Raw genomic sequence first — 25548 nt, forward strand, 5'->3', positions numbered from 1 at the left:
TTTAAAATTAATTAAAGTATTTATTTATCAATATTTTTGCCCTCATTGAATGTTCTATAAGCTTTTAGCTCAATGTCAACTAGATTTTAAAAACGGGGCAGGAAAAGAAGCCAAATTGAGAATAAAAAAAAATGTTGGTAAGTAGGATAAAAGGACTTAAGCATTTTCTACTAAATTCAGCCTAAAATAATTATGTTGCAATAAATTCCATTGTCAAATTCAAAAGTTAAGCACTGTAAGTGGTTAGACCGAATAAATACAAATATGAATATCTTCTGCAAAGCTCTGGATACTGACCACTATACTGAGCAGAAAATAATGATGCATACAGGTTAACATCATTTGGAATCAGATTTTAGATTTATTAAAGCCAGAGCTGAGTTTTCATTGCTTAGTTGTTTACCTTTTCAACATCACAGTTGCCTATGTAGTTCATGTAACCTAAAAGAGGCCATCATAAAAATATAAGCAAAATAGAGTGGCAATATTTAAAAGATAAATTATATTCCCTTCAAACAACAAAAACAGAGAAAGATAAATTTTCCTTAAAATTTTAACAGATTGTTTCTTAATTTCCATTACAGAACTAAATAAGAAAACAGAAAATATTTTATATTCAATTTATTACCCCAGATCCACTACATACTAAAAAACAGTTAACAAAATATCATACATAATAACCAATGCATTTGATGAAGATCATGCATATAACACCCAGTTTGTGAGTGTATGGATTATATGCAAGTCTAGGAAAAACATATAAGTATATGAAAAATATCTAAATGTATCTATGATCTGTGATTATATGAATAGCATATACAAGTTGGTTGTAAATCTAAGAAAATTGAAGTTGACTATCATTTTTTGTTTAATTTACAGCAAATTTTGAAATTGTTTAAGCTAAAATGGTATTTATTTCTTCCTTCATTCCTCACTTGGAACTCAGGGAGGTTAATCATACACTTTTTTTATGATACACTCTCATTTCTGCATGACCATCATCCAATCCTACTTTCCCTGACCCAGATGACCATTACCCAAATTCCATTTTTATTTTTATCTGTATTCTTCTTTATTTATTTTTTACTTTTTATTGAAGTATAGCTGATCTACAATATTTTCTCACTTCTTCTACACAGCAAAGTAACTCAGCTATACACATATAGACATTCTTTTTTTAATATTATAGTCATTATGCTTTATAATAGAATATTGAATATAGTTCCCTGTGCTTTACAACTGAGCCTTGTTGTTTGTCTGTTCTGTATATAATAGTTTGTATCTGTTAATTCTGAACTCCCAGTCTGTCCCTCCTTTCCCTCCCTTCCCCCTTGCCATTCAGCAACCCTATTCCTGGGCATATACCTAGACAAAACTATAGTTAAAAAAGATAAAGGCACCCTTATGTTTATAGTAGTGCTTTAATTTTGAATTTACACTGGACTTGCTTCTGCAACTTTAACCCTTGAAAATGAAAGTGTTAATTCAGTTCAGTTCAGTTCAGTCCCTCAGTTGTGTCCGACTCTTTGCAACCCCATGAACTGCACCACACCAGGCCTCCCTGTCCATCACCATCTCCTGGAGTTCACTCAAAGTCACGTCTATTGAGTCGGTGATGCCATCCAGCCATCTCATCCTCTGTCATCCCCTTTTCCTCCTGCCCCCAATCCCTCCCAGCATCAGGGTCTTTTCCAATGAGTCAGCTCTTCGCATGAGGTGGCCAAAGTATTGGAGTTTCAGCTTCAGCATCATTCCTTCCAAAGAACACCCAGGACTGATCTCCTTCAGGATGGACTGGTTGGATCTCCTTGCAGTCCAAGGGACTCTCAAGAGTCTTCTCCAACACCACAGTTCAAAAGCATCAATTCTTCAGTGTTCAGCTTTCTTCACAGTCCAACTCTCACATCCATACATGACCACAGGAAAAACCATAGCCTTGACTAGATGGACCTTTGTTGGCAAAGAAATGTCTCTGCTTTTTAATATGCTGTGTAGGTTGGTCATAACTTTCCTTCCAAAGAGTAAGTGTCTTTTAATTTCATGGCTTCAGTCACCATCTGCAGGCTATTGCTTCAAAATAACCGTGTTGCTGGGGGCTGGATGTCAGATTCTCTTATGGATCAGAGATGGGGGGAGGTGAAGAAACAAAGTAAAAAGTCCATTTAAATCCTGCAAATATCTCCTAGAATGGCAAGCCTCAGGTAGGGAGAAGTGTTAGTTTCAGTTCCTTACAGTCATTTCCTGGGTACTGCTAAATGGAATGTCTCCTGTCATATCAACAAGCAAATATGTCACGTTTATATGTGATTCCAGCCTCCCCAAATGTGAACTTCTGGGCCGTGCCTGTAAGCAGCATACAAGGGGTACCAAGAGTTGCACCACTTGCCACACAGAGTTCAAGAATCTCACAATCCTTCCCAGGTGGGTGGGGTCACGTTGTCTCCCGGAGGCAAGCCATAATGTAGGCCTACAAAAGTGGCAAGATAAGGGTTTAAGTCTGGAGAAGAAAATGGGTCCAACTCTGTGATCCCATGGACTGTAGCCCGCCAGGTTACTCAGTCCATGAAACTCTCCAGGCAATGATACTGGAGTGGGTAGCCATTTTCTTCTCCAGACTTAAACCCTTATCTTGCTACTTTTGTAGGCTTACATTATGGCCTGCCTCAGAGAGACAACGTGACCCCCCCACACACACATACCTGGGAAGGATTGTGAGATTCTTGAACTCCGTGTGGCAAGTGGTGCAACTCTTGGTGCCCCTTGTATGCTGCTTACAGGCGCGGCCCAGAAGTTCACATTTGGGGAGGCTGGAATCACATATAAACGTGACATATTTGCTTGTTGATATGACAGGAGACATTCCATTTAGCAGTACCCAGGAAATGACTGTAAGGAACTGAAACTAACACCTCTCCCTACCTGAGGCTTGCCATTCTAGGAGATATTTGCAGGAATTAAATGGTCTTTTTATTTTGTTTCCTCACCTCCCCCCATCTCTGATCCATAAGAGAATCTGACATCCAGGCCCCAGCAACATGGTTATTTTGAAGCAATAGCCTGCCATCTTATCAGTCATCTGGCTCCCAAATAAAGTCCCTTCATAGCCCCAACACCTTGTCTTGGATTCATTGACTTATTGTGTGGCAAGCAAAGCGAGCTTGGACTCGGTAACAAGATGTGGAAACAATTTAAATGTCCATCAACAGATGAATGGGTAAAGAAGATGTGGTACACATATACAATGGACTATGACTCAGCCATCATAAAAAGAGTGAAATAATGACACTTTAGCAACATGGATGCAACTAGAGATCATACTAAGTGAAGTAAGTCATAAAAACAAATACCCTAAGTTATCACTTATATGTGGAATCTAAATTACGGCACAAGTGAACCTATCTACAAATAGAAACAGACTCACAGACATAGAGAACAAACTTGTGGTTATATACCTTTTTACATAGTACATATTTCATCTTTTGGGGGTAATGATATTTATTTATTTTTATTTTGCTATATGTTACTTTTGGGATTTAACTTTGATCATACAAACACATATTACTGATGAGAAATACTCTGTAATGGCAAAATAAGGACCTCTAAAAATCAGCTCCTCCAGAAAAGCAATGAGAGCGCTAAAATGTCAAAATCAGCATTTTCTGAATCCACAAAGTGTTATTGAATTGAAGAAACTGAGTTGGTTAAAACAAAAAACAAGTCTATGGCAATTCTAACTAGTCTTGTTCCTATACCCTCACCCCAGCTCATCATGAACCTTGAAAACAGACTTGCAACCATGGTAGCCACAGTCAAAAGCAGCCTGGTAGTACTGGAGGGGGAAGAATGGGTTTGTAGCTCCCCAAAACCCTATCCCCACAGAATTTTCATTATTATCCCTGGTAGCTTTCTAGAAAAAATCCCATTCACAGAGCATGTCTTTATTTCTTTTGAATCTGAACATACTTGATGAAAATGCCCCATCCCCAGGGCATTTGACAAAAAAATATAAAATCAGCAGCAATTCTTTGACATCACAGATGACTACAGTGGCAATAAGAATTGATGCAAACAAGAGGCTAGCCTGAAAACTTAAAAATAACTCTGGGGTATAAGTTGTCTTTAGAGGACTTCCAGTTTCTGGTCTGGCATGTAAGAAGCTTAGAAGCTGCCACTCCATCCTAGTAACAAGTGAAAACCTGAACAAACTGAAAAATCTACAAATCTTCTTAGATCTATCAGAGAAGTAAGATCACAGAACAAACGCTACCCCCAAAACTGGAGAGACCCGCAGGCAAATGCAGAGAATCACAACTTTTTGGAGCAGAAACCCTCTAGCTGAAACTTCTGTAAGAACCAGTGTCAGAGTATGGAAAACTGAATTGTAATTGATAAATTGCTGGAGGCTCAACCTGAGAGAAGTATGAGAGGTAAAAAACTCAGGGGGATTCAGTCCTTAGGGTGCCCCTCATATCTTTGTGATTTTTATGTCCTGGAGCTCTAGCAGGTCCTCACAATGGGAGGAAAAAAAAAAAAACCCTCCTGCACAGAGAAAAGCAAAAGAACAATTTTGGAATACAGTGGAGTATTCTGTTTTTCTTAACAAGGTCTGACATCTGGCTTAACATACTGGGATTTATCAGAGCCTAAGTGACCTAAGGGAAGGGAAACACACACCTTAAGCCCCCTCTAGCTATCCTATCTGGAGAAGGCAATGGCACCCCACTCCAGTACTCTTGCCTGGAAAATCCCACGGACGGAGGAGCCTGGTAGGCTGCAGTCCATGGGGTTGCTAAGAGTCGAACACAACTAAGCGACTTCTTTCACTTTTCACTTTCATGCATTGGAGAAGGAAATGGCAACCCACTCCAGTGTTCTTGCCTAGAGAATCCCAGGAATGGGGGAGCCTGGTGGGCTGCCATCTATGGGGTCGCACAGAGTCAGACACGACTGAAGTGACTTAGCAGCAGCAGCTATCCTATCTCACCTGAGTGGAGAAGACAAGAATGAGAAATGCATGTGAAGTTCACAGTCCAGGGTCAGACAAACTCACTTGAAAGACTGAAAGTTTAAATCTTAGGACTATAAATTGTTTGCCTCCCCTCCAGCACACACACACATTTTATCATCACATTACTAATGGCTTTTTAATAGCAATTTCTTTTACCTAGTATATCTTGTCTGATGTTCAAAAAAATTACAAGCATACTAAAAAGAGCACAGTTTAAAGAGAACAACCATCAGAATCAGATTTACATATGACAGGAATGTTGGATTATCAGATGAGAATTTTTTAAATTAAAATTTTAAATTCAAAATATGAATATGCTAAGGGCTTTAATGGATAAAGTAGACAGTGTTCAAGAACAGATGGACAATGAAAGCAAAACCATGGAAATTCTTTAAAAGAACCAAAAACAAATATGATCAAATTGCTTTAATAGAAAGAAAAACTTCTTCAATGGACATATTAGAAGACTACATAGGACTGTGGAAAAAAGTGTTTAAGCTTGAGGATATCGCAATATAAACCTCCAAATCTAAAACCAAACAAAAATTAGAAGTAAATATCCATGATCTGTGAAACAGCTACAAAACTGTAACACATGTAATGGGAATATCAGAAACAGAAGAAAAGTAACAGAAAAAAAAAATTTGAAATGATCATGACTAAAATTTTCCTTAAATTAATGTCATACATGAAATCATAGATCCACAAACCTATAAAAACATCTAGTAGAATAAATTCCAAATAAGTTCACTACATTTGGCATATCATTTTCAAAATATAAAAAAAAATCAAAGATAAATTATGAAAGAAGTCTTTTCAAGAAAATCAAAGATACCAAGGGAATGTTTCATGTAGATGGGCACAATAAAGGACAGAAATGGTATGGGACTAATAGACGCAGAAGATATCAAGAAGAGGTGACAAGAATACACAGAAAAACTATACAAAAAGGATCTTAATGACCCGGGTAACCACAATGGTGTGGTCACTCACCTAGAGCCAGACATCCTGGAGTGTGAAGTCAAGTGGGCCATAGGAAGCATTACTGCAAACAAAGTGGAGATGTGGAGATGATGGGATTCTGGATGAGCTATTTCAAATCTTAATAGATGATGCTGTTAAAGTGCTGCACTCAATATGCCAGCAAAATTGGAAAACTCAGCAGTGGCCATGGGACTGGAAAAGGTCAATTTTCTAATAACAAAGATGGGCAATGCCAAAGAATGTTCAAATTACCACACAATTGCAATAATTTCACATGCTAGCAAGGTAATGCTCAAAATCTTTCAAGATAGGCTCCAATAGTATGTGAACCAAGAACTTTCAGATGTACAAGCTGGATTTAGAAAAGGCAGAGAAATAAGAGATCAAATTGCCAACATCTGTAGGATCATAGAAAAAGCAGGTGAATTCCAGTTAAATATCTACTTCTGATTCATTGACTACTATGCCTTTGACTGTGTGGATCACAATGAATTGTGAAAAATTCTTAAAGAGATGGGAATACCAGATCACTTTGCATGCCTCCTGAGAAACCTGTTTGCAGGTCAAGAAGAATTGGAGCTGGACATGGAACAACAGATTGGTTCCAAACTGGGAAAGGAATATGTAAAGCCTATATATTGTCACCCTGCTTATTTAACTTCTATGCAGAGTACATCATGTGAAATGACAGGCTAGATGAGGCACAAGCTGGAATCAAGATTGCTGGGAGAAATATTAACAACCTTACATATGCAGATGACACCACTCTAATGGCAGAGTGAAGAGGAACTAAAGAGCCTCTTGATGAAGGTGAAAGAGGAGAGAGAAAATGCTGACTTAAAACTCAACATTCGAAAAACTAGATCATGGCATCCGATCCCATCACTTCATGGGAAATAGATGGGGAAACAATGGAAACAGTGACAAACTTTTTTTCTTGGTTTCCAAAACCGCTGTGTATGGTGACTGCATCCATGAAATTGGAAGATGTTTGCTCCTTGGAATAATAGCTTTTACAAACCTAGACAGCATATTAAAAAGAAGAGACATCACTTTGCTGACAAAGGTCCGTATAATCAAAGCTCTGTGTGTGTGTGTGTGTGTGTGTGTTTTCCCCCATAGACATGTACAGAGAAAAGAGTTGGATCATAAAGAAGGCTGAGTGCCAAAGAATTGTTGCTTTTGAACTGTGGTGCTGGAGAAGAATCTTGGACTACAAGGAGGTCAAATCAGTCAATCCTAAAGGAAATCAGTCCTGAATATTTATTGGAAGGACTGACCCTGCAGCTGAAACTCCAATACTTTGGCAACCTGATGTGAAGAATGACTCGTTGGAAAAGACTCTGATGCTGGGAAAGATTGAAAGCAGGAGTAGAAGGGGACAACAGAGAATGAGATGGTTGGATGGCATCACTGACTCAATGGACATGAGTTTGAGCAAGCTTCAAGAACTGGTGATGAATAGGGAAGAATGGCATGCTGAAATCCATACAGTCGCAAAGTGTCGGACACAACTGAGTGAATGAACTAAACTGAACATAGGCACTATTATATCCAAACAGTCCGCAACATAAACACAAAAGTGTAAATTACCCACAAACAACTTAATTTAAAATAATAGGGAAAGGTGAGAGAAATAAAATGCATAACATACAAAAAGTATGTATATAGTATGCAGAGGGAAGTATGGGTAACTATCGCAGTCATTGTTTCTGTAACTGGTCTCAAGGCCACAGTTTTTAATTAACACTTCCATCTTTCAATCTCTGTTCTACAAAGTGTCAGGAAAGCGATATATGGATCCGTGAAAGAGTCACTGGCATATAAAATCTAATTTCAGAATTTTTTTTTCAATTTTCCATAACAAACAACAGAAATTAGAGAAGTGTGCATAGGAGACATTTCCACTGAAGTCATTTGCATCACAAAACCTGACAGATAAAGTGTGACTAATGATCGTTTTTCTGTTTTCTCCAGTGAGCCATTATGATGATAGTGGAAGTGACACTAAAATACATTTCCATTGAATTTGTGCCTATTGAGATAGAGCCTTAATAGTACTGGGGGTTTTCTACCTTTGAACATTTGAGTATATTATTAAATGTCAGTGAAGGTCACTAAATTTTGCATTGCTACCCTCTTCACAATAAGCCATTCATTCTTGGTGTTCTTTCACACATAAGGCAGGGATTCATAAACCTGTCATTAAGTGCAAAGATGACAAATGAAACAAGTTGGAAAGACAAAGTGCAAAACTCTTAGCATCCTACAAAATGTCATGGACAAATAAAAGTAATGATTGAATATAAGTTATATACTTGTTAAAAATAGATACAGAATGTAAGTAATAAATTATCAAGTATAAATTTTGCTTTGCAGTAATTGACTGGTTAGGCAGAGAGGATGGGGAAAAAGATGTGGACTGGCTCTAAGGAAGAGACACCCCATGTCTTGAAATAATCCTATTCTAGAATATGAAGTTGGAAGAATCTTCATTACTTCAGACATTTAAATAACACTTCAAGGATATTCAAAATGGGAAAGAGGAAATAAAATGTCAGCAGACATGAACAACTGTCAAGAAAAAAAAAAAAGAAAGTTAAACAGTTTAAAGAAACAATAACAAGTATTTCCATGAATATATTATACATAATGGGGATTTCCCAGGTGGTGCTATTGGTAAAGAACTGACTGCCAATGCAGGAAACTTAAAAGATGCACGTTTGATCCCTGGGTAGGGAATATCCCAGGGAGGAAGGCATGCAATCACTCCAGTACTCTTGCCTGGAGAATCCCATAGACAGAGGAGCCTGGTGGGCTACTGTCCGTAGGTTCACAAAGAGTTGGACACAACTGTAGCAACTTAGCATAATACATAATAAAGCTAAATACTAGTATACATTTGGCTCTTTGCAGAAAAAAATTTAATTGCATGTAAAACAGTTTTAATACAATGCCAAAGCCTTTGACTGATGGATCACAATAACATGGAAAATTCTGAAAGAGATGGGAATACCAGACCACCTGACCTGCCTCCTGAGAAATCTGTATGCAGGTGAGGAAGCAACAGTTAGAACTGGACATGGAACAACAGACTGGTTCCAATAGGAAAAGGAGTCCTTCAAGGCTGTGTATTGTCACCCTACTTATTTATCTTATATGCAGAGTACATCATGAGAAATGCTTGGCTGGAGGAAGCACAAGTTGGAATCAAGATTGCCGGGAGAAATATCAATAACTTCAGATATGCAGATGACACCACCCTTATGGCAGAAAGTGAAGAAGAACTAAAGCCTCTTGATGAAAGTGAAAGAGGAGAGTGGAAAAAGTTGGCTTAAAGCTCAACACTCAGAAAACTAAGATCATGGCATCCAGTCCCATCAGATCAGATCAGATCAGATCAGTCACTCAGTCATGTCCGACTCTTTGCAACCCCATGAATTGCATCACGCCAGGCCTCCCTGTCCATCACCAACTCCCGGAGTTCATTCAGACTCACATCCATCAAGTCAGTGATGCCATCCGGCCATCTCATCCGCTGTCGTCCCCTTTTCCTCTTGCCCCCAATCCCTCCCAGCATCAGAGTCTTCTCCAATGAGTCAACTCTTCACATGAGGTGGCCAAAGTACTGGAATTTAAGCTTTAGCATCATTCCTTCCAAAGAACACCCAAGGTTGATCTCCTTTAGGATGGACTGGTTGGATCTCCTTGCAGTCCAAGGGACTCTCAAGAGTCTTCTCCAACACCACAGTTCATAAGCATCAATTCTTCGGTGCTCAGCTTTCTTAACAGTCCAACTCTCACATCCATACATGACCATAGGAAAAACCATAGCCTTGACTAGTCGAACCTTTGTTGGCAAAGTAATGTCTCTGCTTTTGAATATGCTGTCTAGGTTGGTCATAACTTTCCTTCCAAGGAGTAAACATCTTTTAATTTCATGGCTGCAGTCACCATCTGCAGTGATTTTGGAGCCCAGAAAAATAAAGTCTGACACTGTTTCCACTGTTTCCCCATCTATTTCCCATGAAGTGATGGGACCGGATGCCATGATCTTTATGGCAAATAGATGGGGAAACAGTGGAAACAGTGCCAGACTTTATTTTTCTGAGCTCCAAAATCACTGCAGATGGTGACTGCAGTCGTGAAATTAAATACGCTTACTCCTTGGAAGGAAAGTTATGACCAACCTAGACAGCATATTAAAAAGCAGAGACATTACTTTGCCAACAAAGGTCCGTCTAGTCAAGGCTATGTATGGTATTTCCAGTGGTCATGTATGGATGTGAGAGTTGGACTATAAAGATGTATACCTGTGGTGGATTCATTTTGATATTTGGCAAAACTAATACAGTTATGTAAAGTTTAAAAATAAAATAAATTAAAAAAAAAAAAACAAAAACTGAGTACCGAAGAATTGATGCTTTTGAACTGTGATGTTGCAGAAGACTCTTGAGAGTCCCTTGGACTGCAAGGAGATCCAACCAGTCCATCCTAAAGGAGATCAGTCCTGGGTGTTCTTTGGAAGGACTGATATTGAAGCTGAAACTCCAATACTTTGGCCACCTGATGCAAAGAGCTGACTCATTTAAAAAGACCCTGATGCTGGGAAAGATTGAGGGCAGGAAAAGGGGACGACAGAGGATGAGATGGTTGGATGGTATCACCGACTCAATGGACATGGGTTTGGGTGGTCTCCGGGAGTTGGTGATGGACAGGGAGGCCTGGCGTGCTGCGATTCATGGGGTTGCAAAGAGTCGGATATGACTGAGCGACAGCGACTGAACTGAACTGAACTACGTTGTAAGAGCTTAATAATTTTAGTAATTATTTGATATAAACCATCTGACTGAAGTTTCTTAAAACTTCAACCAGTACATCTTCAAATCTAATCTGTCATCTTCCATCCTTTCAAATAAAAGAAATGTACCAATAGTGGTGCCCTCCTTCTTGTCTTGCAAAGGCAGAGTCATTTCCTTGCTTCATTTCCCAGTCCTCATCCTAAACCAAGCTCAAAACCTAGCTCTTTTTCCTTCATAATCCATCACTCATGCATTACTGAATTTTTGGCATCATGTGAGGCATGCTCTTCTAATCTCCCATTTTATAATTAATCCTTTAAATGAACATCTCTAGATACCATCAAATCATAAAAATCTGTCCAACTACTTTCTTATCACTCAATCTCAAACAAAATAAAAATTTGCTTATCTTTCCATGTTCCATTGAAACCTAAAGTTATGTGCATTTTAAATCAACTAGGTACTTTTTCACATATCTTTTCAACTAATTTCAAATGATTACAACTTCCTCACTGTAGATTTTTCTGATGTCAGGCTACTTCTGTGGCATGGTTTTTAATCATTATTCCTGAAATCATGCCTCCCGTCTGCTTTTCCAAACTCCCAACAATTCTTCTTCAAGAAGAATGGTCCAAAGTAAGAATAGGGACCTAGTCCCAAAGAGAATCCACAGATCCTTTACCTGGGATGTCAAATCAAGGACAAAGGGGTATCCTGAGAGATCCTGGAGCCTACTACAGACTGGAAGACTGACTCTGCAGGTGTAAATAGGCAAGGTTTTAAGATGTGGTAAGGTAGCTGATAAATTCTGGAACTCTTGTAGTGTAGCCTCCTAAGGGGAAAAAAGTAATATCATAAGGAAAAAAATGAAGTTTTGCATTTTTAGCAGTTAATAATTCTTATCCAACATGAGAAAATTAATCTTTGTTTTTGTAAACCTCTCTTTAGAAAAGGAATTATTACCTTGGAGATTTATGATTTCTGCAAGGAAATTGAGTGGAAAAAAAAATATGATGCTCAGAAGACGAGAGCTTAGAAATGATTTTCTACATGGAATAAATACCCTGCAAATATAAAAGGAAAAAATGCTAAAGTGAAATTTCCACTGGTAAAAAATATTAAAAGGAAATTTCATTTTGAAACCTCTTTTTAAAAAGATTTACATAATATGAAATGTAACTACTGTAAGTGTGCACAGTACAATGCATTTCAGTAGAACCATAGTGCTGTGCATTGATAACCATTGCGCAGCCTTAGAATATTTTTATCAGACGCTTCCAGTCTGAAACCTCAGACATTTCCAAATGCCATAGGTTGGTAGTCAGGCAACAATTGGGCAAAGATTGTGCTCAATCACCAAAGCCCATAATGTTTCCCTCTGGAGACTGATCTATACGTACCTTGAGGAGTACATCCAAAGTTCAGGAAATTTTAATGCTTCCATGTCAGATTTTTCTTTCTGTCTGGATTCTCTCGTCCCCCATCACATACATAGTTTATCAGGAATACATGAAGACCTTGTCTAGTCTTCATATGAACCCTTCCTTTCCAGAATCTTCATATTAAATTTTCATCTGGTCCTCTACTTGTCTCAAAGAGTACAGCAACCTCAAACTGAGCTACGGCTCTCCATATTTGTTTTCTACCACATTTGCCATTCTTAATGAAAACTTTACTAGACAGATGTTTTCCCTCTACTCCACTGGACACCAGTTCCCTCTGAAAGCAAGTTCACTGGCATTCAAGGTCAGCTCTTCCTTCATTAAATTCCTTCACCCAGAGCTGTGGAACTGATCTGGGCAAAAACAACCTGCACTTCTGCTGTTCTTGCCTGGAGTTTATGAATAAATTGTTCTCAGTTTGTCAGCCTTTGGTCAACTTCCAAAACTCTAATATGTGTGTTTGTAACAATATTGTCCGTCTTTATGCTTTGTGTGAGAGAGGTTTGCCAGCCTCTTAATTCCTCTATTCAGTTCAGTTCAGTTCAGTCTCTCAGTTGTGTCCAGCTCTTTGTGACCCCATGGACCTCAGCACACCAGGCCTCCCTGTCCATCACCAACTCTGGGAGTTTACCCAAACTCATGTCCATTGAGTCAGTGATGCCATCCGATCATCTCATCCTCTGTCGTCCCCTTCTTCTCCTGTCCTCAATCTTTCCCAGCATCAGGGTCTTTTCAAATGAGTCAGCTCTTCGCATCAGGTGGCCAAAGTATTGGAGTTTCAGCTTCAATATCAGTCCTTCCAAAGAACACCCAGGACTGATCTCCTTTAAGATGGACTGGTTGGATATCCTCACAGTTCAAGGGACTCTCAGGAGTTTTCTCCAACACCACAGTTCAAAAGCATCAATTCTTTGGTGCTCAGCTTTCTTTATAGTCCAACTCTTACATCCATACATGACTACTGGAAAAACCACAGCCTTGACTAGACGGACATTTCTTGGCAAAGTAATGTCTCTGCTTTTTAATATGCTGCGTAGGTTGATCATAACTTTTCTTCCAAGGAGTGAGTGTCTTAATTTCATGGCTGCAATCACCATCTACAGTGATTTCAGAGCCCCCAAAAATAGTCAGCCTGAGCTTTAAGCCAACTTTTTCACTCTCCTCTTTCGCTTTCATCAAATTCCTCTATAAGTTCCTCAAATGTATCCTTTTAATAAATTGAGATTATATATGTGGTCTTATCAACAGAATAAACATATATTCTAAAATATAAAAATTTTATTAACTTAAAAATATGAATAATTCCAGGATAACAAAGTGTTGTGCATTTTATGCTGAAATGGTCATAACAGTTTTAGAACAGTATTGATTAATTTCTCTATTATAGATGCATCATGGGGAAGAGATGTTCTTGCTTGACTGCAGGCAACTGTGAAAAAAGGGAAAAAAAGACAGACTTTAATTTTCCAAATTTAAAAAAAATCACCTGAAACAATTTTCCCTGTAGTGTTACTTTAGGGAATGAATGATGAGACCTTAGGTAACAGAGAAAGCTTCCCTGGTGGCTCAGATGATAAAGAATTTGCCTGCCATGCAGAAGACCCAGGTTCAATCTCTGGTTTGGGAAGATCCTGTGGAATAGGAAATGGCTACCCACTCCAGTATTTTTGCCTGGAGAATTTCATGGACAGAGAAGCTTGATGAGCAACAGTCCATGGAATTGCAAAGAGTCAGACACGAATGAGTGACTAACACCTTCTCTTTACGTAATAGTGAGACTCAGCTGACATCCCACAACTTAGCTTTCAAATAACTGCAATCAGTCTTTTATTCCCCAGGGTAAAGTCAGGGAGATTTCTCTCTAGGGAAACTGAATAGCCAGAAATAAATTTTATACAGATTCTGACATTTCGGTTTCCCCGTGAAGTGGTCAGATCATCTCTAGAATAGTCCAGTCATGAAAAAATAAATAAATAAAAGCTTTCCATCAGCATCTTAATGTTGTTTTATTCAGTTGCTAAGTCGTCGTGTCCAACTCTTTGAAACCCTATGGACTGCAGCACGCCAGGCTTCCCTGTCCTTCACAATCTCCTGGAGTTTGTTCCAATTCATGTCCATTGATTCAGTGATGCTATCTAACCATCCCAGCCTCTGCTGTCCACTTCTCCTTCTTCCTTCTATCTTTCCCAGCATCAGGGTCTTTTCAAATGAGTCAGTTCTTTCCATCAGGTGGCCAAAGTGCTGGAGCTTCAGCTTCTGCATGAGTCCTACCAATTAATATTCAAAGTTGACTTCTTTTAGGATTGACTGGTTTGATCTCTTTACAGTCCAAGGGACTCTCAAGTCTTTTCCAGCACCACAGTTCTTTGGTACTCAGTCTTCTTTATGGTTCAACTCTCACATCCATAAACAACTACTGGAAAAACCGTAGCTTTGATTATATGGACTTTTGTTGGTAAAGTGATATGTTTGCTTTTCAATACACTGTTTAGATTTGTATTAGCTTTCCTTCCAAGGAGAAAGAGTCTTTTAATTTCATGGCTACCATCCTCAGTGATTTTGGAGCCCAGAAAAAAAAAAAAAAGTGTCACTGCTTCCACTTTTCACCAATCTATTTGCCATGAAGTGATGGGACTGGATACCATGATCTTAGTTTTCTGAATGTTGAGTTTTAAGCCAGCCTTTATACTGTCCTCTTAATTTTTACTCAACATCTTAGGAGCCTGGTGGGCTGCTGTCTATGGGGTCGCACAGAGTCAGACACGACTGAAGTGATTTAGCAGCAGCAGCAGCAGCAGCATCTTAATACTTCAGTTTAAAATATTCAGTTTTTAAGACTTGACAAAATAAACAAATGGAGAAAAAGAATAGTAGGTTATTTAAGTCTCTAAGCATACAATTTTAAAAACAAAATAAGAAACAAACAGAAAAAATACCACCACAAAAACAACCAACTAAAAAAAAATAATTGAGGAACATGTGGGCACATTATGTTAGAAGCAGAAGAAAACTTAGAAAATCAATAATCATGATTAATGCTTCAGAGAGATGAGAGAGAAGACATTGTATCAGGGAACTAGGACAGAAAGTTCTATAAAAGGAGAGGGAAAAAAAACTCTTGAAATTACAAAAGTATGACAGAATAAATTAACAATTCAATAGACCAGCTGAAAGATAAAGCTAAGAAACATCCTTGGCAAGAGAAAAAAAAGGAGATGGAAAATGTGAGAGCAAAGAAAAGAAGTCTGGAGAATTAACGCAGGCTGTCTAATACAACAAAGGAGCAAAATTACCAAAATTATATATATATATATATATATATGTATGTGTATATATATGTATATATATGTGTGTATATGTATATATATGTGTACATATATATATGTATGTGTATATATTTATGTATATATGTATATATGTGTGTGTGTGTGTATATATATATATATATAATTTTGGTAATTTTGCTCCTTTGTTGTATTAGACAGCCTGTGTTAATTCTCCAGACTTCTTTTCTTTGCTCTCACATTTTTCATCTCCTTTATCCAACCAGTCCATTCTGAAGGAGATCAGCCCTGGGATTTCTTTGGAAGGAATGATGCTACAGCTGAAACTCCAGTACTTTGGCCACCTCATGCAAAGAGTTGACTCATTGGAAAAGACTCTGATGCTGGGAGGGATTGAGGACAGGAGGAGAAGGGGACGACAGAGGATGAGATGGCTGGATGGCATCACTGACTCGATGGGTGTGAGTCTGAGTAAACTCCAGGAGTTGGTGATGGACAGGGAGGCCTGGCATGCTGCGATTCATGGGGTCGCAAAGAGTCGGGCACGACTAAGCGACTGAACTGAACTGAACTGAACACATGCATATAAAGAAAATTCCATATATATATAGATGTATATATATATATATATATAAAATTCCATATATATATATAAAATTCCATATATATATATATATTCCATATATATAGTCCATATATATAGATAGATAGATAGATGTTTATACATAAAATTGTCAAGGATATCAAGGATTGAGTGTGGGAGGGAATGAAAGGCAATGAAAGAATAGGATGGGAAAACATTCCAGGCAAAAGAGGAGAGAATTCTGTGAGAAGGAAAATGACATGGTGGCTAGGGAAAGTGATGTATAGTTTGTAGGACTGAAACAGAGGCATTGCTTCAGAAAGAGCAGGAGATAAGATTGAAGGTTTTCAGAGATCCAAGCAGAAGAAACCTTATTTGCTAAACTAAGGAGTTTGAAATTTACTCCAAAGTACCTGTGAGTTGTGGATCTGATGAAGTTAGAAGAATAGCTGTTTGCTTAGTTTTATTAAAAAAAAAATTCCTCCCTTTTCATAAAATTTTAAAGTTACTATTTCTACCAAGGAGAAACACTCTCAACATAAGGCTGCAAGTTGGTTCACACCTGCATTAGGAAGGTGGACTGAGGCTTGAATCAGAGGCAATAGCAGCAGGTAAGGGGCAGCTGAGGATGCAAGAGCTCCAGAGAAGAGCAGGAAACTGAATCCTCTCAGGAAACATAAAAAAAACTCTGATTTTACAAACCTTAGCAGTGAGGGTTTCTTCAAATGAAGTGAAAGGATGAGGAAATGGGGGGAATTATTCTAACTTGCTGAGCATATATTCAGTTGAGCTACACTTTCTGTTTATATTTCTATTTCTAGTCACTGGAAACGAATTGGAAATATATTTAACTCATGAGATGAATTGTTTCTAGCCAAATTGGGGAAAAGCTTTGGGGTTTCAAATATGGGCACCAACAGTTGATGGGAAAGGTGTTGGCCTTGAGTGCATCCATGTGCTGGGGTTCCCGTGGGGCTTTTTGTGTATGATCATCTGACATCCAGTTGTCCTGTGGAATCCTCTATAGGTCTTCTGAAGGGAGATCAATACCAAGGCCAACCTTAGCCTTGTTAACCTGAAGACAACGTGAAAACAAGATATGCTAATGTATTTAAGAAATTCATTGTGTTTCTTCAACTCCTTCCAGACACTTTGTTCCAGCTCTTAAAAGGTCTTATCATTTTTTTCTTCATAGCTATTGCATTTCATTTTTTCTTCTGATATCTTGAAGTTATTTTAGTGAAGTGGAAAGTACAAGTTAATATTAATAAAATTAAAGGAGTGGTCTTCTTAGTACTAATATACCACTGACTAAGCTACAATAAGGGCCTTCCCTTGTGGCTCAATTGTTAAAAAAAAAAATCCTCCTTCCAATGCAAGAGACATGGGTTCGATCATTAGGTTGGGAAGATCCCCTAAAGAAGGAAATGGCAACCAACACCAGTATTCTTGTCTGGGAAGTCCCATAGACAGAGGACCCTGGCAGGTTACAGTCCATGGGTTCACAAGAGTTGAGACCAGCTCAGCCACTAAACAACAACAAAACTACATATAATTTGAAGTCTAGAGGAGATCATTTTATTTTGTAATTTTTACCTATGCCACAGATCAAAATAGTTCAGTACAATGTGCTGGCCTACTTGGTTGAGATGTCAACATTAATTTTCTGAGCTATGTTATGCCTTAATATAGTTGCTTATACTTATGTATGCTGTATCTTAAAAGTTTGTCTTTAGTAACATAGAAAAAAATTTCTTGAGTTTTCCATACATCAAAACATACGGTTATATGTGTAATATTGCCAATCACAAAACAGCTAATAATGTAAGAACCAGCAAATATATTTAAAAAAAAGAGATAATATAATTTAAGCTATAAGTTTAAAACAGAATTATAATAACCCCAAAGAAGATAATACATTTCGTTTAGAATTTGTTTTCAAACACATTAAATGAAATATATCAATATATGTCATTTTAGCAAGTATGAAGCCTAATTATAATAGATATTATTATTCTCATCTAAAAAATTAAGAAAAAAGATGCTGAAAATTTGAGTAAGCACCAATGTATGCACAATTGAAAAGAGCAAATATGAGACAATCCAGGTTTTCTAAAGTCAATTTCCTATTTGTTCTACTACACGACATTATTTCCCCACTTGAATCCAAATTATAAAATTATAATAATGCCATATGTATAGAATCATACCATGCTAGATAAACAAAACTCAAGCTATATGGAGAAACAAATTTTCATGTGTTGAACTGTTTCATATATTCATTAGAGACTAATGTTAACTTTAGGAGATAACAGAAAATATCCTAGCTGATAATGTTCATTTATGAGATTTGAATCCTTCACACCTCACTCAATAACAATATAGAGAAATACCTGCTTTCCATAATAGGATGTATAAACCATGTTAAATGCTACTGGGTTTAAAGTTTACCTGGGGTTACATATATTGCAATGTTTTAAAATATAATTGAATGTCACTGAAAGTATAGTTAACTATTTTACTATTTGCTTCATCTTACAAAGGTTTTTTTTTATTATTAATTCAGTATTAGTAAGTGAAAACCGTTACCAAGACAACTTGAGATGCTCACAATTTATCCTGAGAGCTCAGCTCTTAGTCTAATTCATCTAATTCGACTGTGCTCTATTTCTGTAACTGCAACAATACGTAATGTTATACAGCTCTAATGCTTGCCTCCTTCCTGCTTTCTTTCCTTCCTTCCTTCCTCCCTCTTCCTTCCTTCCCTCCCTCCTTTTCTTCCTTCCCTCCCTCCTTTTCTTCCTTCATTTTCCCTTTCTTCCTTTCATCCTTTCTACAATTCCTTATTGAGAACCTCCTTGACTATTTTTACTTTTCTTATAATTAACCTTGACACCTTTTTCTCACTCCCCCAAATACATTTCTCAAATATGTATGCATATAACTCTATGTAGCACAGAATTAAAAAGATAAGGAGATTTGAGCTTTTCAATTCATCTCTGATAATCTAGTCTTTGATACTTTAGCATAACTTTACCCCTTAAACTCCTGCCCTTCAAGTAAAAATAGCACAGTCGTTGTTACACCAGCGTTCTAATTCCTCTCACCACTGAATGCAGCCTGCATATGTGGCTACAAACCAGTGGTCACAACTCTCTATAACAAAAGGAACATTTATAATCCTTTGGAGCTTTGTATTTAAATATTTTTCTCTTGGGGTAGAGCTTCAGGCCTATTGCTTTGTTATTCTTCAATTTTCAAATCTAAATACTATATTGTGGTCAAAGAACAACAAGTCTTAGATAACCCATCTTTGCCTTCTTTGACTGATATTAAAGAGCAGATCTTGAAACGTTTCAGAATATATTTCTTAAACTAATTCAAATAAACTGTCAGCAAATGGTTGCTTCAGTATTTAACTTTATCAATAATATCTTAGCAGAAAACAGCTTGCTGAAAGAAAATCATGCCTTTGGATGTTGTTTTTCAGTTATATTAACATCATTTAAACTCCTTGCCAAGAAACAACTTAAAAGTAAGTGCTTTTTTTGTCTAGTTTATGGCTTTTTTTTTTAAATGGGATTCTAGTACTTTGTGTCCGACTGAAGTGACTTAGCAGCAGCAGTACTTTGTGTGTGTGTGTGTGTGTGTGTGTGTGTATTTTAGACCTTTCCAAAATTCATCAGGAGATGATGGCTCAAATTGTTTGCTGGCATTGTTTCTTTTAGAAATTAAAGAACTGGAAGGAACAAGACTCAGCATTTGTTAAGCAATCTTTTTCATTTCCTTAAATTGGAAATCTATTTGGGCATCATACAAATGTATTATTTATGTTAAAAATACACTAGGGAACATAGAAAATATGTAGGAATGAAATTGCCTATCATTTTGGAATCACATTAATAAAACAGCATTTCTGGGACTCAAATACTTTGATTTCTAGTTTCAAGATTTCTGTCATTGAAACAAAATTTGTAGAGATTCAGCAAAAAAAAAAAAAATAGAACCTGAAAGATCTGTATTTTATGACATTATTGTATTTGGCTAGAGAAGACAAATGTCTTTAGAGTGAAACTATTCTTAAGAGAGAGCAAAAAGGACTATAAATTCAGGATCAAAGCAAAGGTTGTTGACAACAAGTCAGATATTATAATGATATATTATTGAAGGAAAACTTTTCAATGCTTCTTTCTGAATTCCTTAAAGTTTTAGATATGAAATAAACATTCCAGGAAAAAAATACTGTTGTCTAGTTAAATCATCATGAGTTTTGTGTTTTCCTTTTATTGCATATCAAGTAAGAAATTCTTCAACATATATTTCTAATAATCATCATACTTTGAATTTTTATTCAAAATATAAAATTTACAAAAATGTCTTCAAATCCATCCTCTTCCTTGAGTTCAGAATTCTGTACCTAGGGAAACAATGTAGAAGCATTGTTTTAACAAGATTCCCTATTGTTTGGTACCTGTATTTTTGAAGAGAAGGGACAAGGAAACTTCTGGAGTCAAAGAAAGGCCAGGTCATCACATAGTCCCTTGGTTTAAGACAAAGTAAAAGTGAGTGAATAAGTAATTAAAGCATGTATATGGAATCTAAAAGAAAAAAAAAAAAGGTATTGATGAGCCTATTTGCAGAGAAGGAATGGAGACACAGATGTAGAGAATGGACTTGACACATTAGGGGAGGGAGAGAGTAGAACGAATGGAGAGAGTAGCATCAACATATATACACTATCAATGGATAAGATGGATAGCTGGGGAAAAGTTGCTATGTTGCACAGGGAGCCCAGTCTGGTGCTCTCTGATGACCTAGAGGGATGGGATGGGAAAGACGAGGGAGGTTAGGAAGGGAGGGGATACATATATAATTATGACTTATTTGCATTGTTGTATGGCAGAAACCAACACAATATTGAAATATTTAAATATATATGTAAATAAATAAATAGAAGAAAAATGGGTAAAGAGTATTGGATTACTGAGTTCTGGTCAAATGCTGCTGCTGCTGCTGCTGCTAAGTCGCTTCAGTCGTGTCCGACTCCGTGCGACCCCATAGACTCCTTAGATACTAGTGTTGGAAATGTTAATCCTTCTGGCCTGGTTTACTTATAATAAAGAGAAATGATGCTGACAGAATATTGTGACAAATAAAATTACTATATAGAATGTTTAACCTCTGTTTTTAATTCTATTGTAGCATATAAAGACTAAATCAACAAAATCACTTTGTGTTGTATATAAAATTAAAAGCATTTGTGTTATATTAAATATAGAAGAATGAATGATCTTAGGAAGACATTAGGTAGAATGCTATTTATATTGATTTACGACACAGCCACTAGAGCCAAACATCTCAGTTGTATTATATATTGCCTGAATTTGGACAAATTACACATGGTCTAAGTTTCAGTTTCCCCTGTAAAATAAGAATAATAATAGGATCTGCATTATTGTGATTTATATTTTAAAGATGACCATCTATATTTGACATGTACTCTTTGGGATCTGCATGTACAGAGCACCATATTGGTGCTAAAGTACAGATGATGCCTGCTACCAAGGATGCTCCATCCCATTTCCATACATAAATAGCAGATTTATAAGAAAAACAAGGGTTTGTAAAAGGCAATGGAGAGGGCTAGATTGAAGACGGGGGAGTGTAGAAAATGGAGGAAGTCAATTTAAATTGTGCCCAAACAGAGTGCCTAAGTTAAATTCACCCATTCCAGGCCATTTTGTTCACTGATTCCTAGAATGTCGACGTTCACTCTTGCCATCTCCTGTTTGACCACTTCCAATTTGCCTTGATTCGTGGACATGACATTCCAAGTTCCTATGCAATATTGCTCTTTACAGCATCGGACCTTGCTTCTATCACCAGTCACATCCACAGCTGGGTATTGTTTTTGCTTTGGCTCCATCCCTTCATTCTGTCTGGAGTTATTTCTCCACTGATCTCCAGTAGCATATTGGGCACCTACCAACCTGGGGAGTTCCTATTTCAGTATCCTATCATTTTGCCTTTTCATACTGTTCATGGGGTTCTCAAGGCAAGAATACTGAAGTGGTTTGCCATTCCCTTCTCCAGTGGACCACATTCTGTCAGACCTCTCCACCATGACCTGCCCATTTTGGGTGGCCCCACATGGCATAGCTTACTTTCACTGAGTTAGACAAGGCTGTGGTCCATGTGATTAGATTGACTAGTTTTCTGTGATTATGGTTTCAGTGTGTCTGCCCTCCGATGCCCTCTTGCAACACCCACCGTCTTACTTGGGTTTCTCTTACCTTGTATGTGGGGTATCTCTTCACAGCTGCTCCAGCAAAGCACAGCCACTGCTCCTTACCTTGGACGAGGGGTATCTCCTCACCACCGCCCCTCCTGACCTTGAACATGGAGTAGCTCCTCTAGGCCCTCCTGCAACGCACAGCCACCGCTCCTTGGATGTGGGGTTGCTCCTCTAGGCCGCTGGCCCTGACCTCGGGTGTGGGGTGATGAGATGGCTGGATGGCATCACCGACTCAATGGATGAGAATTTAAGTGAACTCCAGGAGTTGGTGATGGACAGGGAGGCCTGGCGTGCTGCGATTCATGGGGTCACAAAGAGTCGGACACAACTGAACGACTGAACTGAAGTGAACTGAACTGAAACAGAGTGTCTAATGACATGCCAGGAGCACAACCTTGATGGAGCCGCCATGCAGAGGTCATGGTCTGCTGGAGCCACAGACTCACCTTTCTTGGGTCTCTAATCCAAATGCCTGGTAGTATTTGGTTTGGTTCAACTCATAGTTTGCTTTTTATTTCTCCCACAAAATTTTATAAGTTAGTCACATCACCTAAACATTCTAATCCATGTATTCTATTAAAAAATAGGAAGACCTGGCATCCCTGGGCTCGTATTTCAACACGGCGACCACCATCTTGAGTTGCATGGTTATGACACCATTAGACAATGTTTTTGCACTGTTTTGCACAACAGTCCTCACAACTGCTCACTCTAACCCAGGAGAAGGAACCTGTTTGGAGCTGATGTTTCTGAGAAATGGGAGGAAACTTTAGGGTGGGAGGGGAGGGCACGTGGAACCTGGTGTAGGTCCTCAAATCTCGATTCCCACAAAGTACTGCTCCAGGCAAACCTGGGATCCTATGGGGGAGGTGGGGGCAATTCCAAAGCTTGTTCAAATCTATTTGGAAATGAAGAGGTAAATTTTGCAAGGCCTGTAAATTTCTGGGAGTTCAGTAAGGCATTTATTTTCTTATCTTTTGTTTTTGTAACCTAAGCTCACATATGAGAACTTCATTAATTTTCACTTTGCAAAATTATCTGAGGAAAAGTATTTTCAGTCTCTTGCAGTAGCTTGAGTAATTATCATAAAACACTCTCTGGCATCTCCTTTCTAACTCTCTTGCCAACTGCTATGCTTCAGATCTTCATTTTCACCTACAGCTGAAACAGTTTCTTGCTTTTTTCCACATTCTCTTCACTCAATCTGTCCTACACACCAGTGCCAGGGCTATATCCTCAAACAGATCAGGGAGAGGCAGGAGTGGGAAAGCCATTTGATTCCTCTATTTCTTTCCTGTAATTGGAGACAGGAGGAAAGAGTTCAGTATGGATTTGCATGGGAATAAAGATGCACAGGTAAAGAATGAACTCATGGACACAGTGGAAGAAGAGAGTGAGGTGAATTGGGAAAGTAGCATTGACAGATATACACTACCATGTGTAAAATAGATAGTGGGAAGCTTCTATATAACATAGGAAGCTCAGCTTGGTGCTCTGTGATGACCTGGAGGGGTGGGATGGTGGGAGGTAGGTGGGAGGGAGACTCAAGAGTGAGGGGATATATGTATACTTATAGCTGATTCACATTGTTGTACAGTAGAAACTAACACAACATTGTAAAATAATTAAACTCCAACTTAAAACATTTTTTAAAAATGGACTCGCATGGATCTTTGCTTTTGCATCTTTTGAGTCAAGATGTTATAAATAATTTCAGAATCAGTTCAGTTCAGTCACTCAGTCATGTCCAAGTCTTTGCGACCCCATGAATTGCAGCACGCCCAGCCTCCCTGTCCATAACCAACCCCCGGAGTTCACTCACACTCATGTCCATTGAGTCGGTGATGCCATCCAGCCATCTCATCCTCTGTCATCCCCTTTTCCTCCTACCCCCAATCCCTCCCAGCATCAGAGTCTTTTCCAATGAGTCAACTCTTCGCATGAGGTGGCCAAAATATTGGAGTTTCAGCTTTAGCATCATTCTTTCCAAAGAAAGGGCTGATCTCCTTTAGGATGGACTTGTTGGATCTCCTTGCAGTCCAAGGGACTCTCAAGTGTCTTCTCCAACACCACAGCTCAAAAGCATCAATTCTTTGGCGTTCAGCTGTCTTCACAGTCCAACTCTCACATCCATACATGACCACTGGAAAAACCATAGCCTCGACTAGACGGACCTTTGTTTATAATGTCCCTGCTTTTGAATATGCTATCTAGGTTGGTCCTAACTTTCCTTCCAAGGAGTAAGCATCTTTTAATTTCATGGCTGCAATTACCATCTGCAATGATTTTGGAGCCCCCCAAAATAAAGTCTGACACTGTTTCCCCATCTTTTTGCCATGAAGTGATGGGACCAGATGCTATGATCTTCATTTTCTAATTGTTGAGCTTTAAGTCAACTTTTTCACTCACTTCTTTCACTTTCATCAAGAGGCTTTTTAGTTCCTCTTTACTTTCTGCCATAAAGGTGGTGTCATCTTCATATCTGAGGTAGGACCTCCCAAATAGTTTTCATCATAAAAGTGCCCAAATGTCACCATTTATATATTGTAATTCTTAATTTTTTTAATTAATTTATTTATTTTAATTGGAGACTAATTACTTTACAATATTGTGGTGGTTTTTGCCATACATTGACATGAATCAGTCACAGGTGTACATGTGTCCCCCATCCCAAAACCCCCTCACACTTCCCTCACCATCCCATCCCTCTGGGTTGTCCCAGTGCACCGGCTTTGAGTGCTCTGTTTCATGCATCAAACTTGGACTGGTCATCTATTTTACATATGATAATATACGTGTTTCAATGCTGTTCTCTCAAATCATCCCACCCTCACCTTCTCTGTGTCTCTTTTGCTGTCTCACATATAGGGTTGTCGTTACCATCTTTCTAAATTCCATATATATTACATTAATATGCTGTATTGGTGTTTTTCTTTCTGACTTACTTCACTGTGTATAATAGGCTCCAATGTGTATAATAGTTTCATCCACCTCATTAGAATGGAATCAAGCGCATTCTTTTTAATAGCTGAATAATATTCCATTGTGTATATGTACCACAGCTTTCTTATCCATTCGTCTGCCCATGAACATCTAGGTTGCTTCCATGTCCTAGCTACTGTAAACAGGGCTGCAATGAACGTTGGGCTA

The sequence above is a fragment of the Bubalus bubalis genome, chromosome 1, assembly GCF_019923935.1.
Source record: "Bubalus bubalis isolate 160015118507 breed Murrah chromosome 1, NDDB_SH_1, whole genome shotgun sequence".
NCBI lineage: Eukaryota > Metazoa > Chordata > Mammalia > Artiodactyla > Bovidae > Bubalus > Bubalus bubalis.